The following is a 20,494-nucleotide window of genomic DNA, read 5'->3' as shown; positions in this document are numbered from 1 at the left end:
GACACAGTCAGTCCTCAAGTCAAAAAGGGTAGTGTGTGATTGTTATGGACTGAATTTCATTCTCCTCAAAATTTCTTTGTTGAATTTCTAAGCCCCCATATGACTGTATGTAGACATACGGCCTTTGGGAGGTAATTAAGGTTAAATGACATCAGAAAAATGAGGCTTATATTAGATACCATTAGTGTAGTTATAAAAGAAGATATCACAGAGCTCATTCTCTCTCTCAACTAGGAAAAGCCATATGAGGACATAGCAAGAACATGACCATCTGTAAGCCAAGAAGAGAGCTCACCCTTTAGCTGAACCCTGCTGGACCTTGATCTTGAACTTTCCAGGCTCCAGAAGTGTAAGAAAATAAATCTTATATATAAGCCACGTAGTCTGTGGTATTTTGTTATGGTAGCCAAAGCACACTGAAATGTTGATATTTATATGCATAGAGGAGGAAAAGGCAGACTGTCACACCATGTAGAAGGCAAATAACTACACTGGAAATCTGATGAACAGACTTTTAAAATCCACTCACTCCCATTGTGCACTGTTGATTTAGTATGTCTTTCAATTTTGTCATTGAAAACATTTTTCTCATTATGTTGGCATATTAATAATTATACATTTAGAGAATATTTGTTATAGTAGGACATTGACCTTTTTTTTATAGTAGTGGCTAAGAAATTAAAGAAGGCCTAATACTGTGCAAAAACATTTAGGTAGATGCAGTCATTAATTATTTCCTGAGATCTGCTTACCAGAAAATTCTGGGGCCAACACTGTTATTTAAGCCAATTGGCAGTATTTTTGATAAGGTGTTCTACCAATACACCAGCATAATAAAATATAAGTGATTTAGAATATTGAATCATGTTCTTAGACCTTTTCAAACAATATAAAAATATATGCTAATTACGATTAATGTCAATAATTAATAGACATTCAAATAATTTTCAAATATCACAGTAATACTTATTTTTACTTCAGTTTGTAGCCCACAATTTGTTAAATGTGTTTTGTTTCATTTTTTTAAATGTTATGATAGATTATGCTGAATAAGACAGAGCACCTGTATTACCTCTGGTCACCAAAAAGTTAGTCTAGGTAGCATGGAAGTGAATATAAAGAAGAAACTATTAAAACCTATGTGTATAGTAGAAAAGAGTTGTCTCATTTTTTTAGACTAACATCATTAGTTTCCTAAAAATCCTCAACCGAAATTCAATGGGAGATGAATTAGCTTAGATGGAACTAGAGTGTATTATGCTAAGTGAAATAAATCAATCAGAGAAAGACAAATTTCATAGGATTTCACTCATATGTGGAATTTAAGAAACAAAGTAGATCAATTTAGGAGAATGGAGGGAAAAATTAGAAAAAAGCAGAGAGGGAGGCAAACTGTAAGAGACTGTTAAATACAGAGAACAAACTGAGGGTTGCTGGAGGAGAGGTGGGAGGGCTACGGGCTAATAGGTGACGGGCATTAAGGAGGACACTTGTTGGGATGAGGACTGGGTGTTATATGTAAGAGATGAATCACTGAATTCTACTCCTGAAACTAATACTATACTGTATGCTAACTAACTTGAATTTAAATACATTAATTAAAAAAAAAAGTGTAGCCTCCTTGGTTTTGAAGGCTGCAAATAGTGGGACATGCTTGGGTGAAGCAAGATCCACACCTTACTACTGAACACATGGCATATGCTACTGAATATATGACTATGAATGATATAAACACACAGCAGGTTGTTTCCAAGGGGTCAGCTAACATGGCAAACTGGATAAAGGCTGCTATAAAGTTTGCTTACCCTGAGAAAAAGAACTGACCATCCTCTCTATTAAATGCCAAATGGAACTTCATAGATAAAGCAACTGATATGTTGTATATATAAAGCATGCTGGATTGGTTTTATGATGACTAGATGTCTGTCCACCTCATATGCTTCTTACCTAAGTGATGGCAGAGGTGTGATTAAGAAATGCTTTTACATGATTATTCCATGTAAACTAGCTGTTTCAAAATCAAGCAGTAATAAAGCAAGTCATTAGGGTAGGTGTGTCAGCTTTCTTATGAGTTTTAGAGATGCTAAGAAAATTAGAATTAATAGTCAAGAGACATTCTCCAGCAGGGTAGAAACCTTAACATCTATTAAGAAGTGGGATGGGGTGTCTGGGTGGCTCAGTCGGTTGAGCATCCAACTCTTAATTTTGGCTCAGGTTTTGAATAAATGGTTTGGTTCCTGAGATGGAGCCCTGCTCTGGGCTCTGGGCTGACAGTGCAGAATCTGCTTCGGATTCTTTCTCTCTCTCTTTTCCCCTCCCCATCTCATGGAACATGCTCCCTCTCTCCCTCTCTCTCTCAAAATAAACATCTAAAAATAAAAAGAAATGGGATGAATTAATCAGACACTGATGGAGTCAAAGTGAAATTCTTCATGCAGCATGGTATTATGAACTGATAGGATCCCTTGCTGGCTACCCAATATGAAGTGCCCTAAGAAAATCCTCTCTATTTACCCTAGGTTAGAGAAACTTAAAAATCTAGAAGCCAAAAAAAGGGTAATGAGAAACCTGATTTTGAATTTCAGATGATGGTCTGGCAAATTAATGAGAATAAGGATTGCAGCAAAGTTCAAGGTCACTCAAGTCCATATAGACACATGGAAATAAAATGGCCAGGGGTGGACAAGAAACCTGTCTGGCTCTCCTTGACCTAAAGGCCCAATGCACTGTGATTGCAAACTCTTTGATGAGGTCTTAATGGAAGCTAATATTAGACTGGGATGAAATGGGGATGTAACGATTGATGAGATTAAAGGAAAATTTGGAAGAAAATTGAAATTTTTGAATAGAATTTATGTAACACAGTTGCATCTTTTTACATTAATTTATTATTGAGATTGATATTATATCTGATTGGTGAATACTTTCCCTATTCAGTATCACAAAACCAAGTCATGTAAATTTGCCCTTCAGCTGGTATTAATTGGATATACTAAATGGCAATATACAGATTTGCCTGAGTGCCACATAGGTTGTTGGTTTGAAACAATATTAGATACGAGGTGGGCAAAAAGAAATGACCTCTTTAATGAAAACCATCTTAGAAGTTAGAGTGCTGGTACCAATAAATTTGTAGTACAATAGTCCTGTGTATCTGTGAAAAAAAAAGGGAGATGGTTTATGGAAACTAATAGTATATTATTGAGGTTCAAATAAAATAGCACTGTCTGCAGCATTAATAGTCACTGATTTGGTTTCATCAGTGGGGGAAAACTATATGACAAACTGAAGGAAACTGATACTCAATGATTTATCTTACAAATATTTTTTCTTGATCTTAGCTCAGAAGAGCCACCTGCAGTTTGTCTTCATGGGATATAATTTCCAACGAAATTGCCACAGAATTATTTGAATTCGCCAGTTTGCTGTCATAATTTGATTAGGAGGGATTTGGACTTCATGCAGGTCAGGATTGTGACAATACACCACACTAATGATATCATGATAACATCAACAAATGAAGAAGAAGCTAGGACTGAAGAACCCTGTGCAAAATCATTAAACTTTGCATTTAATATGGATGAATTGCTGGGTACATGAATTATATCTCAATAAACCATTATATAAACAAAAGCAATACATTGGTTCATTGAAATTAACTTTTTTTTTCAAAATTGATTTATTTTGAGAGAGAGGAGGGGAGCAGAGAGAGGAAGAAAGAGAGAATCCCAAGCTGGCTCCTTGCCATCAGTATGGAGCCAGACGGGGGACTCAGTCTTACGAATTGCAAGATTAAGACCTGAGCCAAAATCAAGAGTTGGACAACTGAGCCAGTGAGGTACCTCTGATTGGGAGACTTTTAAAAATGTTTCTAACTTATGTATAAGAAAAACATATGTTGGGTAGTATTTATACTTGTTAAAATATGTTAATGAATTCTGTTTTCTGAAAAAGAAATCAGAGAAAGGCAAGATGAACTGACTGTGAATCAAGAGTTGGATAAGAAGATCCATAGTGAAGATGACTCATCATCCAAATCAGGATAATTTTGAATATTATGGGGGTGTGATTTGTAATTATTCTGGTCCTATAAGTATAAACTGGGACTTTCTCAGACAAACCAAGATGTATGACAAGCTTGTGTCACACATGCTAACGGGTATGGGCTTCCTGCTAAATTTATTGACCATCTATAGGTTAAAATAATGGGAAAGGCACCTGAGGCTCAGTCAGTTGAATGTCCAACCTTGGCTCAGGTCATGATTTCATGGTCCTTGAGTTCAAGCCCCATGTAGGGTTCTGTGCTGACAACTTGGAGCCTAGAGCCTGCTTCAGATTCTGTGTCTTTTTCTCTCTCTCTACTCCTACCCCACTCACACTCTGTGTCTCTCCCAAACATAAATAAAAATAAAAAAGTTTTAAATAATGGGTAAAAAAACCCTGATTTATATTTTAGAATCATTGAGATTACAAGAAATACAGTGAAAAATGAATTGTATTTGAGTAGTTGACAAGACTGGACAATAGAGACAAGTTAGGAGGATAAAGGAGTAATTCAGGTCAAAGAGAACAAATTTCTGCAATAAAATGGTTTTAGTGGGAATGGATAAAAGTGCAGGACTTAAAATATAGAAATGAATATATTATATAATAGTTGTTGATTTATGGTAATGAGACCAATGGAAAGAAAAGTTTGATGGCATAGTAAAAAGAACAGTTAATTGAGTTATGAATGAATGAGAATAATGAACACAGAGAATACAGATCATAGGAGCTACTTTATAGTTTTTACAATTATTCTGTGAGCAAACATTGAATTTTCACTGGGATTGCAAGAAATGCTGGGAGCTTTGGTATGATGGTGTTTGGCAATCAAAATAGATGAGATCATCTAAAAGTAAAAAGTGAGTAAGTGGTGTGAGGAGAATAGAGAAAGTTGAAGTTATACATGATTGATGAATGGTGATTATTGAGTAGAAATAAATGAATAGAGATTTAGTACTTTTGAATAAAAATCTAGTATGTCTGGGACTATCAATTTGTGGTTATATGAAAATTTTTTTCACCAGCACTGTGTCAGTTCAAATGTAGAAGGAGAGAAGAAAACCCAGAGATAAAATATAAAATTTTATGCAATACAATGACAAAAGCTGAGGTTGAAATGATGAATTCACTTAGATAAGGAATCACTAAAAACAGAGTAGAATTGACTGAGAATAATGTGTCAAAAGGCTAGGGAGGTTAATAGAGTCAAAGCATACATTAAGTGAGAAGATTTCAAGTGTGAAAACATTGTATTCATGTACGGAATTATTGAATTTAATATCTATGAGATTCATCAGTCATGGGTGTTAAATTATAACTTGTGGTTCTGGAATCAGGTACCAAGAGCAGAGTTGTGTTAATAGGTATGGTGTATTAGCTTCCTAGGTCTGTCATAACAAACTACAAATCAGGAGACTTAAACAACAGATGTATGTTGTCTCACCATTCTGGAGCCTAGGAGTCTGAAACCAAAATGTTGGCAGGTTTGGGTTTATGTGAGGGCTAGAAGGGGAAGATCTGTTCCAGGCTTGTAGATACGCATCTTTTCCTGTGTCTCTTCACATGTTTTCCCCTCTATGTCCCTTTATAAGGACATTATAAGACTAGGGCCTGCCCACCTAACCTCTTTTTAGCTTGATTACTGTCATAAAAAAATTAATCTTCAAACAAGTTCTCGTTCTGAGGTGCTAGAGGTTAGGTACTTCAATATACATCTCTTTTGAGAGGACACTATTAAATTCATGGCATATACAATTTAGGGGGCTCGCACATTAGGAAAGGGTGATATTTCAGGTGTGCTCATAAAATTGCCATTACCCAGGACACATGAAGTTCTAGGGATAGAGAAGAGGCAAATTCTCCAGCAGCTGAGAGGTAGTTTCTTGCGTAGTAAGGTGGACACAAAAAGGATAATATTCTTCGATAATGTGGGTTTCTTTTTGTTTTAAATATTTCTTGATTTTTGAGAGAGAGAGTGTAAGATGTGCACAGGGGAGAGAGAGAGAGAGAGAAAGGGAGACAGAGGATCCTAAGTGGGCTCTGTGCTGACAGCAGAGAGCCCACCATTGCAGAGCTTGCACCAAGATCCCTGAGAGCAGAGAGCCCACAGATTTGGGGCTTGAACTCAGAAACCATGAGATCATGCCCATGACCCGGGGTGCTCACCATATAGGGCTTGAACTCAGGAACCAGGAAATCATGACTTGCCAAAATCGAATGCTTAACCAACTGAACCACCCAGTTGCCCCCTTGATAACATGGCTTTTATTTACTTTTTATTTTTTAAATGCTTATTTATTTCTGAGAGAGTGAGAGACAGAGAGAGAAAGAGAGACAGAAAGAGAGAGAGAGAGAAATGTGAGTGGGGGATGGGGAAACAAAGTCTGAAGCAGGCTCAAGGCTCCCAGCTGTCACCTGGATTCGGGGCTGGAACTCATGAACTGTGAGATCATGACCTGAGCTGAAGTCAGAAGCCTCACTGCCTGAGCCCTAGGAGCCCTGATAGCATGGCTTTTAAACCTGTAAAGGTTTCTACCCTGTAAGGGTGGAACATTGTATTTGAAAGTGAGTTGGAGAAGGAGGAGGATGCTGACATGACTTCTCAGCTCTGAAGTAACTGGGGTAGAGGAAAATAAGCAGAAATATTGAGATGGCTGCTCAGGCAGGAGCATCAGGAATGACAAGTTTCTATTTTGACATGAAGGTATGGAATACATTTGTGAGAGATGCTTAAAGTAAAGGTGCATTTTTAAAGAGCAGAATACAGGTTCTACGTTGCAGCATGGAACATCTAGGAAGGAAGGAAAGGAGAGAAAGTTGGATTGAAGAAGAAGATGTACTAAAATGGAGGTGAATGGAAGAGATTAAATTATCATTAGTGGCCAAAAAAATAACAAGGAAAAGGACAAGATAGTTTCCAAGGTTTTATAAAGAATTGGTGGCAAAATTGCCACTTAGGATTCTTTGGGCTTCCCAGGCACTCTAGGTTTTGGGAAAAGCAGTAACTTCTGAAGCAGAGTTGGTGAATGTTAGTGAGATCAAAAACTCCCCATACAAAATCTGGAATTAATTTTTCAGCAAAAATAAAACCCAATCTTTAATCATTGATTGAACAGCTGATGTCAGCTCGGGTCATGATCTCACGGTTCAGGTTCATGAGTTTGAGCCCCAGATTTTGTACTGACAGTGCAGAGCCTGCTTCACGTTCTCTGTCTCCCCCCTCTCTCTCTCTGCATCTCCCCTGCTCTCTCTCTCTCTCTCTCAAAAATAAATTAACATTAAAATTTGTTTTTATTTCAGAGTCATAATTAATTGAAAAAAGTACTGATGATATAAGAGGTGTTTAAGAGAGGCAAGGAACAGTGGTGAGATATATGTGTGTGAGTTGAGATAAGATATGATGTGAGAAAATATTTTTTCTAATTGATGAAATATAGACATGTGAAGAACCCTAATCCTGTACTGCAAACAGCCACTGAATCAGGTTGGAGGAGGTAGAAAAGGTGACCTCTCTGGAAGGAGTTAGTTGAAGCTCAGGTGTCTGCATATTAAGGTTCTCTGCAAAGAGAACTCTTTCTCTTTTGTCTTTGTTACTCTTTTTTCCCCAGCTAGAAACATTGAAGTACTCATTCATACAAAAAATTATAAATCTTACAAATCATTTTTATGACCATATCTTGAAAAAATGAATCTTTAATTTTTATTTTAGTTAGGAAATAACTTACTAATATGTAAAGCTCAGGAGTGTGGAGAACAGAAAATGTGATCCTGTGTTGAGAAATGGTGCTGTCATAAACACTACTCAGAGAAGTAGAGGTTTTTCTTAAGGATATGTACAGTCTGAACTTTGTATGGAGTATGAGGCAGAGGGCACCTGGGCGACTCAGTCAGTTAAGTATCCGACTTCAGCTTAAGTCACAATCTCATGGTTCGTGGGGTCGAGCCCCGAATTGAGCTTTGTACCGACAGCACAGAGCCTGGAGCCTGCTTCAGATTCTGTGTCTCCCTCTCTCTCTGCTTCTCCCCTGCTCGTGCTCTGTCTCTGTCTCTCAAAAATAAATAAACATTAAAAATTTTTTTAAAAAGAATGGAGTATAAGGAGATGGTTGACATCATGTTCAAGCTTTGAGACTTCCATACATGAAAATTTGGGGAAAGATTTGGAAGCCCAAAGGAGAATGATGCCTCTAAGGAAAATTTGGTTTTGATACACACAAGGTACAAAAATCATTTTGTTAAAAGAGAAGGAAAGAATGATCCCAAGCAGCTTTGCACTATCAGCGCAGTGCCCAATGTGGGGGGTTTGAACTCAGGAACTGTGAAATCATGACCTAAGCAGAAATAAGAGGCTTAACCAACAGAGCCTCCCAGCAGCCCCCCAGACTTGCATTTTTAAAGAAAGGTATTTTCAAAACGATAGATTTTAAAGATTCATCAAAGATATACTGACTCTAAAAATACAGGTCACTTCAAATGCTTTTAGGTAAGGATAGACAATCATATGCAATTAAAAATATATATGTTTATGACTAGGAACACATATGAGAGATTCTGTGTTCTTATTTTCTTTGTTTTGTTTTAATCTGAATTATTCTTGACAGGGGAGAAGGGAGTGTTTGAGATAATCAGGTCTTTAGCCCTTTGCTTGTTATATGTCAACAACTAATTTGTCCTTCAGCCTCATTTTTCTTTAGCTCTAAGTATGTAAATAAGTAAGTAAGACCTGTTGTTTAAAGTCAATGATCCATGGAGACCTGGAGTTGGAAATTATTCCCTCAGTAAAATAGTAGTCCTATAAATACTTAGGGCCAAAGATATGAAGAGTAAATTATTTAGGTTTAAATGGTCATTTTGTTCATTCATTAGTTTAAAAATTTTTGTATCATTTCCTTTAAGAAAAATGTACAATTTTCTATATAGGAAATTTAAAGAAAAATCAGAAACCTGTGGTCTTCATTATACATTAGGAAATTTAAAGAAAAATCAGAAACCTGTGGTCTTCATTATACATTAGGCTTATATATCTGTTTTGGGTTCCTATAGGTGTTGTTTTGTTTTTGGTTTTAGTTCGAATATTTAAAATCATAATGCTTCACATAAAATTAGAAATTATCAGCTTTCTTGGACAAATGAACATGTCGGTCAACAGCACTTTGTCTGGACCAGAGTGTTGGAGCTTCCTGGATTTTGTCCCATTCTGTATGGCCATGGAGGCCATTCAGAAACCAGCTTGTAGAAACAATTCTGCAAAATTTTTGATCGATATTCATTTTATATACAAAGCTTTTATGTTCATAGTTTTATGGCATCAGTCTAAATGTATTGTTTATGTTAAAAATAAAATGTATTTACATAAAAAAATAAAGAAAGGTACTGCATAATTAAAATAAAGAATTATAATGTTGGGAACTTAGGTCTCATATAAGAATACAATATTTTTTTTTTTACCAGAGAAAAGAAGTAGGAATGTTATTAAGTAGTTCATTCTCTCTCCCCATCTTCAAAGACCTTTGCGAATAGGAAGGATTTAGTCCAAAGAGCAGAAGTTAAAGGATCAACCAGAGACAGGGGCTACAGTGGTAGTGGACAAAATCCTTAAAGTGGATTGGGCACCTGGCTGGTTCAGTCAGTACAACATGAGATTCTTAACCTCAAGATCTTGAATTCAAGCCCCATGATGGGTGTGGGGTGGAACCTAGGTCAAAAATTTTTTTTTTAAATCTTAAGTGTACATTTGGGCACTAGATTACTTGTTTAGCAGTACTGGAAGCACCTTTAAAGTAAGTGCTACTCAATTTTTGGCTCCCTCATTAATACATATGTGAACAGGACAGCCTTTGGACAAACATATGAATGAGGATGATTTAGGATCAGCACTGGAAAAAATGGCCTAGGGAGGTGAAAATGTCATTCTTCTAATGGGTAATCAACTAACTTGTTCCATTAAATTGGAACATTAAGGAGTATAAGACTTCCTATATTTTGATCTGCTGATAAGGAGACAATTATTGAACCTGATTTTGAAGATCATTTAGCAACATATGAAAATATTAATGACAAGAGAGTAAATAGAAATAAGACATAACAGAATTCTTAATATATTATCCAAAGTCTGGAAAAAGTTTTTACATATAAGCAAAGAAAAAGGATGGAGATAAATGTTTAAAATTATGCTAATATATAACTTAAGGAAAGTACACCAACTTGTACTTGTATAAATGTTATTGTAGATATAATGCTAAATATCTGAGAAACATGAGATTATTCGTTCTAACATATGTGTTTTTAAAATATCCCCAACAATACCTTTTTACCAGAACTTGCAAATAAATGAATCCCTATTATTGTAAAGACGAAACTGAAGTACTTTAAATTGCAGAGGTTCACAGAGCAAAATACATAAAAAAGACAAATGCAAAATAGCACTTTCAACACTGCCCTCTAAAGAGAGAAAGGCCAGTGTTTCTGAAATAAATTTCTAAATTTAAAACATATTTTCTGTATTCAGAATTTTGCCTGTGATTAGAATAAAAGAAGAATCTCAGGAGAACAAAACACGAAGTAAAATATGGATATTTGCACAATTATCAGAGGAGACAAAAAGCCTTGAACCTAAGAACATTTTCTCAAAAGTAATTTTTCAGCTGTTAGATATCAAAAGAAGCCAGGCTTAGTCTATGTAAAGCAAGACTTCAGAATCCTGCTTCAAACACTATTCCAATATGGAAATAATTCTTTATATTTTATAGCTTTATGAATTCTTTCATCTAAGAATCTCAAAAAGGAAATGAAATAACTTTAATGATTGGATTTTTTGAATATTAATGACCACAAGAAAAATGGAAGCAATTAAAAAGAAATAGAAACCTACTGTAATGAAAGCCACGTTTTTAATGTTGTACATATGATTTGATGGAGAGTTATTGAAAAGCAATCGCTGATAGCTATTGTTTTGTTTCTGAGTTTGTTTCTAAGGACTATAATTATGCTCCATGAGCAAGCTGGAGATGTCTCAGAAGGGAGCATGTGTTTTATTCTAGCAGGAAGCTGTCCCTTTTTACCTATCAGAACACTTGTATTCACGAGATGTTGTTTCCATAATAAAGAATATAGCAACTACTTTCAAGATTGTTTATAACTCAAGGCCTCAAATAGAAAAAAAAATTTTTAACCTTAAAATGCTGCACTGTTCTTTACAGTCAAGGCTGCTAATAAGTAGTAATATAGAGGCCTGAACGATATGAATTACAGGCCTCTAAAAGTCCCATCTGCTCCAAAATGATAGTCATATATTGAAAACAGTATATTAGATTACCAGCTTTGTCTAACCCCCTTTTGTCAAGCGGGGACTCCACTGCCTCAGATAGAGCATCTTTGTGAGGTATATAAATATTAGAGCAGCTCTTGAGGTATATAAATATTAGAGAGCCTTTCCCCCAGTCTGGCTCAGCCTCAACACAGGGTAAGGGTTTGACGATCATAGAAAGTGCTAGATTTGTACCTCTCTACTCGACTCCTGGCCAAATGCCTTTGTACAGTGCAAGTAAACAGCGGTATTCACAGCACACCGCCACCACCCCCAGTTGCCCTACTGCTAAGAAATCATTGTCCAAAAAGCCATCGTAAAATGCAAATTACATTACCTAGGAAGAGATAACACATATGTTTGAAGTTATATTAAGGGCTTAAATAAAATCAATGGCCTCCTAAACTTTAATTACATTCCTAAAATGTTATTTGCTGGAATATATTACTGCTCACACCTCTATTTCCCATAGAAGGGAACGGCGTCAGCTAAATTCTCTGAGAAGAAAAAGTATAGAAGGAACACTTTTGGGTGGTTCATTGCTTCCAACTGAGGACCTTAGATGCATAATTGATTGTGGGGAATAAGGTGCACTGTGTTTATCAATCCTCCTGGGCTTTATCGATGACTTTTTCAGAACCACACGTCATCAGAATGTACATTTTTTGTTATTTTTCTCTTGAATACAGTAAGCTTCCAGTCCCTATTGGAATGCCTCTGACTGATTAGAGCAATTTAATTTATTAAAAAAGGTGACGGAAATATGTATTAGAAAATGTTCAGTTGCAGATCTATGCTATATTCTTAATTGTTTTTATCACTGTAAGTTTGATTCATTTCTTAATTGATTCAGAAGTTGAGAGGTGGATAAACAGTGTTGTTACATATTTCCTAATCTTCAATACTATTTTTTGATGGTAACCACTAGGATTGCTTTTCTCTGAGCATAAACTTTTTTTAATTTTTCAGTTGCTTTGGATTTTAGGAAGAATTTGAATATTGGCAATACTGCACTATTATTACTTCGTAGTTCTTTCATTTTCAGTATCAATTTGTGAAAGATACTTATGGTTGTTACTCTAAGACAAGTATAAAATTATTTGTACAACATCTTGTAAGCAGCTGTTAATCAGAAGTATTATAATCAATAGTTTTCATGAAAATTAAATGCAACGGTAGAAAGACTAGAGTATTAAATGGAAAAATACAAAAAATTAAAACAGTAGAGAAAAAGAGACAACCAGAAAAATCCTCCCCATTTAAAAACCCTGCCAAGAAATTCCTGCTCAATGGCTTGTCAGTAAACAGCCCATGCTGAAAAACCAATTTATTTGAAAAGAAGAGTTAATTGTAATATAATTAAAATGGAATGTCTAGTAATATTAGAATCTCCAGATGTTATCAATTTGCAAAAGAAAAACATAAGCAGTAATGTAAAGTCAGAAAATCTACATCACAGAAAGGCATGGTATAGATTTATGCCCTGTCAAAACAAAATGAACTTTGAAAGAGAAGGTCTGTTCAGACAATACTTGCCTTTAATGATGAGAAGTAAACTCATTGGGTACATTAGCAAGTCCTGCATGTTTAATAATAATTTTAAGTCTGATAAGCTAAATGTGGCCATAAATTATTAAAGGGAAAATAAACAAAGTCTCTGTTGACAAATGAAAGAGTATGTGTCTATGCCACCTGAAAAAATACACATTAAAACTTCCTACCCAGAGAATGACATTTCTACATTTTAGATGAATCAAGGAACATAGAAAGATCGACCTAAAATCAAGCTTGAAGAGAAATAAACTCTTCACATAAACACTTAGCTATTTTCATTGGATAAGGGTTTGTGATTCCCCTGAAGTTCCAGACAAATAATATTTGGCCTAAATTCAAAGTGAGAATACGTAAATCAGTATCTGCCATTGCTGGTACAATAAATTCTTCATAAGACACCTCTAAAGAATTTAATAAAACTATGGTAATTTCTACCTCACTGTTAAAAAACGTTATAGAGGTACATATATATATACATAGATATAATTATCATCTGTATCACTATATTGCATAATTATATAGCTGTGTTTAAAAAATGTCATAAGAATATAGTTATCAAATTAAATATAGTAGTGATATATAATATATATAATAATATATATCTATATATATAAAGTGGGTGAATAAAGCTCACTGTTTCTATGTGCTATGAGACAATTTTTAAAGAAATGTCTTAATTTAAAGCTTTAGTTTCTTCATCTACAAACTTTATATATTGGGGAATGGTAAGGATCAAATGATATAAAGTGTCTAACAGAGTAAGTTCTCTCTTTTTTAATGTTTATTTTTGAGAGAGAAGCAAGGGAGAGGCAAAGAGAGAAGGACACAGAGAATTTAAAACAGGCGGTGAGCTATTAGCACAAAGCCTGATGTTGGGCTCAAACCCACAAATGCTGAGATCATGACCTGAAATGAAGTCTGATGCTCAACCAACTGAGCCACCCAGGGGTCCCTGACTAAGTTCTCAATAAGTGAAGGGGAATTATGAAACTAAAAGGTACTATAAACCAGATTCCCTTCCCAAGTGCAAGAAAGAAATTCCAATCAGAATGAAACATATACAATAAATTCTAAGTGGCTTTAATGATATTTACCAAATGGTATTTTAGGCATGTTTCAATGATAAATCTAAACAGAAGTTTATATTCTATGAGTCTCATCTCCAGCATTAGGCATTTCAGAGAAAGTAATAGTCAGATATATCCAGGATAGTAAGTGAATCTTCTGATACTTTCCTATTTATTAAAATTTAATTTAGCATTTTACAATGTCTTCATTATATGGTTCAATGAAATATGACATCAATTTAAAATAAAATAGTCACCTTATTAGAAGCATGCATTTATTATAAAATCATCCTCTCATCATATATTATGAAAGTCTGTGTATAACATTTTCAAGTATTACATTTAAAAATGTTTTATTATGAATTCATCCTTTTGAAATATATCAAAGGATGACACTGGCATAAAGTGCATCTTAATTTAAACTACAACTAGATACAAAAGTTAAATATTTGTAAATGGAATTCTAAATCTTCAGGCTCAGTTAAACTATTCATTTGATAACTCTATTCTTCTGACCTTTTTAAAAATATAGTCAGCACTCTTGCAGAGAAAATTGTAGCTAAGAGATGATGCACAGTAAAAACAGGAACATCCAAAAGAAGGGACTATATTCAGAAAAAAATTATGCTTGAAACATTTTCATTTATTTCAAGGATTTTAAATGAAAGCATAGAAACACATTCCCCTTAAGGCTTTGAACAGTAGAACCTGGATCGTTTCAATCCCCATAAGGTCTATTTCTTGAATGGCTTTTACACGGAAACAGAACAACCTTCTGCAATTGACTTCAAATATGCTTCTGTATGTCCCATGGGAACAGAGATGAGAAAAAATGCTAAACTCCATGAATATTAGAGACTAGCATGCATGTATTTAAAGTTATTTTTTAAAACCATGTCTACAAATACAGCATGAATTGATCATTTGGCAAATGCTGAGTCAATGTAATCAAAAACAAAGCCGAAATCCAGGATGAAATGCTAACTCAGAACCTTGTGTGTGATAATTGTCAAGTTATTTCATGACCTTGGGATACATAGATGGGATCACAGACTAAAACACTTAAAAACTGACTTCTCATGGACTCTGCTTTTGGGATGATGGAGAAGATTTATTTTTCTCTAGTTTTACAACTAAGTATTCCTAAAAAAGTCAATGTGCAAAACAAACATAGACTTTCAAGGGTGGAAAGAAAAAGGCAGACTGGATAAGGAACTTGAGACCCAAAATATGATTTGGTGGTAGGTTCCCTCAGTTTTGTTTGTTTTTGTTTTTTGCTTCATACATCCAAGACTTGGAGCTGAAGATGCTAGTGCCCAGAAGAAATACTGTAAATACACACAGTGAGATCCCCAGCAAAAACCTTCTTTTTCTAGCCAAAAGAAAAAGAAGTAGAAAGCTTAACAGGACAGAAAAACTTTTAGACAATAATTGCTTTCTTATAGCCAAATGCCACATTTAAAAAAAATCCATGTTCCACCTCCACTCATGATATCAGAAGTCATGTGGGAAGCTTAGACTTCAGGTCCTGCAGGTTACAACAAGGCACCTATGAAAGTTAATTTTATCAACTTGACTGGCCAAGGGTGACCAGACATTTAGTCACATATTATTCTGGGTGTATCTGGTTTGTGAAGTTGTTTCTAGATTATGTTAATATTTGAAACAGTAGGCTGTGTAGCAGGATGCCCTCCCCAGTGTGAACTCAACCAGCTGAAAGCCCTCCTTCACATTCAATCAGCTGAAAGCATGAACCAAACAAAACTCCTGACCCTCCTGTGAGTAAGAGCCACCATCTCTTGCCTGACAGCCTTTGAGCTGCTATGTCAGTCTCTTCCTGCCTCTGGACTTGAACTGAAACAGAGGCTTATTCTAGATCACAAGTTTGCCTGTCTTTAAACAGAAAATACATCATCAATTCTCTTGGTTGTTAGGCCCTTGGAATCAGATTGGAAATACACCATTAGCTCTCCTGGGTCTCCACCTTGTTGACTCTAAACCTTGAGACTTTTTAACCTGTATTATCATGTGAGACAATACCTTATAATAAATCTCATTCACACACATGTACACATACACACACACAGTTATTTAATATACATAAGATATAGGTGCGCCTGGGTGGCTCAGTCGGTTAAGCGTCCGGCTTGGGCTCAGATCATGATCTCACGATTCATGGGTTCCAGCCCCGTGTTGGGCTCTGTGCTGACTGCTAGCTCAGAGTCTGGAGTCTGCTTCAGATTCTGTATTTCCCTCGCTCTCTGACCCTGCCCTGCTCGCGCTGTCTCTCTTCTCTCAAAAATAAATAAAAACATTTTTAAAAAATTAAAAAAATATATACATAAGATATATCAAGGAAGTATGGCTATATTTATACATATTTGTACATTTATATACACCTATTGGTTATATTTCTCTGGAGAATCCTGATTAATACATCACCCCAAACCTTACACCCTGTAGAGGTGTGGTGTAAGAAAGGACTATTAAGGAGCAGGACTTTTATTCCCACAGGACAGTAATGAGCTTTTTACCTGTGGTTTCAATGGGTAGGACAAAGAGAGCCTGCATTTCCACCACCACTAGGTAGTAACAAGTTGCACCTCCAACTCCCCCTCTGAGGTGGTGTCAGAGACGGTTTTATGCATAGTCAGGGCTTCCCCTACTACAAACCAGAAATGAGGCCACCTCCTAATTGTGGTGTCTGTGATAAACATATGGAGATCAGTAATGAGACGCTCTACCTGCTCCAGTCTAAGAGATATTATTGGAGGTCTAGTGGGAGCCAAAACTCCCACACATACTAAATAGTAATAAGGAAATTTCTCCTCAGGTGTCAATGGATCCTGATCAAGAAACCTAAACATCTACATCTAATTGGAAGTGATAGGCACTTGCCCTTTCCACCACTTTTTTATGTCAGAGTGGTGTCAAAGGAAATGAGCTAAAACAGAAGTTTAAATAAGATCTCCAGCCTTATTCAAAATCTCCAAGTGTCAATAAAAAAATCACTTGTCATATCAAGAACCAGAAAGATCTAAGAGTGAATGAAAAAAGAGAGAGAGAAATAGAGGGGGCATTGATGTCAACACCAAGATAAAAGAGATTTTAGAATTATCTGACAAAGATTTTTTTTTCTGACAAAGATTGTAAAGCAGCTGCTTTAAATATGTTTCAAAGAACAATTTCAAATACATTTAAAACAAAAGAAAACTTAGCCTCAGAAGAGAAATAAAAAGTTGAGCAGAGAAAGACAATACGTGAAGAACAAAGTAGAAATGTTAGAATATTTTTTATTTTAGAAAAAATATAACAGATTAAAAAACTCAATGTATGAGTTCATGTGAACAATGAAGAAAACAGAAGAAAGAATTAGTAACATTGGATAAAGAATGATAAAAATTGTCCAGTTTATGAGCAAGAAGAAAATAAACTGAAAAATAAACATAGATTCTGGAACACATGGAATTATAAAACTTTTTTTAAAATCATATCATTGAATTTTTGGAAGAGAAGGCAGATAGTGAAACAGAAAATGCACTTAAAAACTAATGACAAATGTTCACAAATTTACCCAATGATATTAACCTACAGATGCAGGAAGCAAAGTTTACACAAAACATGATAACTGGAAGAAATCCATATCAAGGTATAGTCATAGTCAAAGTCAAATCTCTTAAAACTTAAGAAAAAGAAAAAAATCTTAAAAGTAGGAAAAGAAAATCATCTTATTATATGGGAAAAACATTTCAAATGACACTGATTACTCATAGGAAAACATGAAAGTTCAGGGAAGTGACACATTATATGTCATGTACAGGAGGAAAAGAACAACCAACCCATGTCCAATATCCAGATTAACATCTTTTGGGAATTAAAAGGAAGTCAAAACATTCCCAGGTGAATGAAAACTAAGAAAATTTGTTGCTAACAGACATACTTTAATAAAATGGCTAAAGGAAGTCATCTAACCAGAAAGGAAAGAGTCAAAGAATCTTAGAATATGAGGAAGGAAGGAAGAATATGGTCAGAAAAATATGGATAAATACAATAAACTTTTCTTTTAAGGAGTCTTCTAAATTATATATGTGGCAAAAAATTATGACATTATCCGACATGGTTCTAAATATATAGAGAGAAAATATTTAAATTAATTTTATCACAAACAGAAGTTAAGAAGACAGAAAGAGTGGTAAATTTTCTATACATGAAATTGAAAAATAATAATCCCAGCAGAATGAGTGTTATAAGTTTTAATAATATAAATTATATTTATACAAAACAATACTTAGAGCAACCACTGAGCAAGTTAAACAAAGAGATACACTTGAAAACAGTAGAGAAAAATAAAAATAGATTTCTAAAAAGTATTCCAAGTAGCCTAAAAAAAGTCTGAAAAAATTAAACAGGAAGTGAAAAATCTGTATAGTGGAAAAAAAGATATTGATGAATGCAATTGAAGAAAACAACAATGAATGGAAAAATGTCATGTGATCAGGGGTTGAATGAATTTATATTGTCAAAATGTCCATATAACTCAAAACCACCTGTAGATTCAGTGGAATCCATATAAAATTCCAAAGGCATTTTTAAGGAATAGAAAAATAATCCTAAAATTCATATAGAACAACAAAAGACCCTAAATAGCTAAAGAAATTTCAGGAAGGAAGAATAAATCTGGAAGCATTACACTTCCTGATTTCAAACTATGTTACAAAGGTGTAGTAATAAATAAAAATGAGATACTGTGATAATAACAAAGAAGTAGATCAATGGAACAGAATCATGAGCCCAGAAGTAAACCGTTGTATACACAGTCAACTAATATTTGACAAGGGAACCAAGAATACTCAATGGGAAAAGGTTAGTGTCTTCAATAATGATGCTGGGAAACAGGATTAATATACAAAATAATGAAATTTGACCCCCATATTACACTACTCACAAAAATTAGGTCAAAATTAATTAAAAATTAAACATAAGACCTGAAACCATAAAACCCCTAGAATAAAACAGGAAAAAAAAAGCTCCTTGACATTGGTCTTAGCAAAGATTTTTGGATTTGACATCAAAAGCGCAAGTAACCAAAGCAAAAATAAACAAATGAAACTACATCCAACTGAAAAGCTTATTCACTGCAAATTAACAATCAACAAAATGAAAAGGTAACCTACGGAATAAGAAAACAATTGCAAACCATCACTGATAAGAGTGTATCCAAAACATATAAGGAACTCATACAATTTGATACTAAAAAGAAAAATCTGATTTAAAAATTGGCAGAGTAGACATTTTTCTTTACTCTTTTTTTTAAATGCTTATTTATTTATTTTGAGAGAGAGTCCAACCAGGGGAGGGACAGAGAGAGAGAAGGAGACAGAGAATCTCAAACAAGTTTTGACTCCAACCCACAAACCCTGAGATCATGACCTGAGCTGAAACCAAGAGTTGGATGCTTAACTGACTGAGCCACCCAGACACCCCTGAATAGACATGTTTTCTAAAGAAGAGTAACAGGTCCATGAAAAGGTCCTCAACATCACTAATTATCAGGGAAATGTAAATCAAAATCACAATGAGATATCACTTCAGACCTGTTAGAATGGCCATTGTCAAAATGTAAGAGGTAACCAGTATTGGATGAGATTGGGGAGAAAAGGGAAACTTTGAGCACTCTTGGTGGAAATGGAGCACTCTCAAAAAATTAAAAATAGAGCTACTGTATGATCCAGCACTCCCACTTCTGGATATATATCTTCTGGAAATGAAATCAGTCTCATGAAGAGATATCTGTATCCTATGTTATTCCCAATAACCAAAATATTAAAACAACCTGTGTCTGTCTATAGATGCATGGGTAAAAAGATGTGGTATGGGGTGTGTGTGATGAATATATATAATGGATTATTATTCAGCCTGAGAAAGAAGGAAATCCTGCCCTTTTCAGCAACATGAATGAACCTTGAGGACATTAAATTAAGTGAAATAAGCCAGTCAGAGAATGACAAATATTGTATCATCTCACTTACATATGAAATCTAAAAAAGTTGGTGGCACCTGTCTGGTTCAGGTGGTAGAACATGTGTCTTGATCCTGGAGTTGTGGGTTTGAACTCTGTTGGGCATAGAGATTACTTAAAAGTAAAATCTTAAAAAAAAGGAAGAAAAAGAAATCTAAAAAAACCCCCAAACAAACCCAAACTCATAGTAACAGGGATAATGATCAACACCACCGGCTGAGATTAGGTGAAATGGTCAAAGCATTCAAATTTGAGTAGTAAGACGAAAAAGTTCTGGGAATCTAATGTACAGGATACTGACTAAAATTGTATTATATACCTGAACCTGGCTAAGATATTAGCTATTAAATGTTTCCACCACACACACACACACACACACACACACACACACACAGAGTAATTACATGAGATGATGGAGTTGTTAACTAACTCTATTGTGGAAATAACATTATATACATTATAATCTTATATGTAACAAATTGTGATGTTATATATTTTAATCTT

Source organism: Suricata suricatta, chromosome 1, assembly GCF_006229205.1.
Source record: "Suricata suricatta isolate VVHF042 chromosome 1, meerkat_22Aug2017_6uvM2_HiC, whole genome shotgun sequence".
Lineage (NCBI taxonomy): Eukaryota > Metazoa > Chordata > Mammalia > Carnivora > Herpestidae > Suricata > Suricata suricatta.
Note: the sequence above shows the minus strand (reverse complement) of the source record.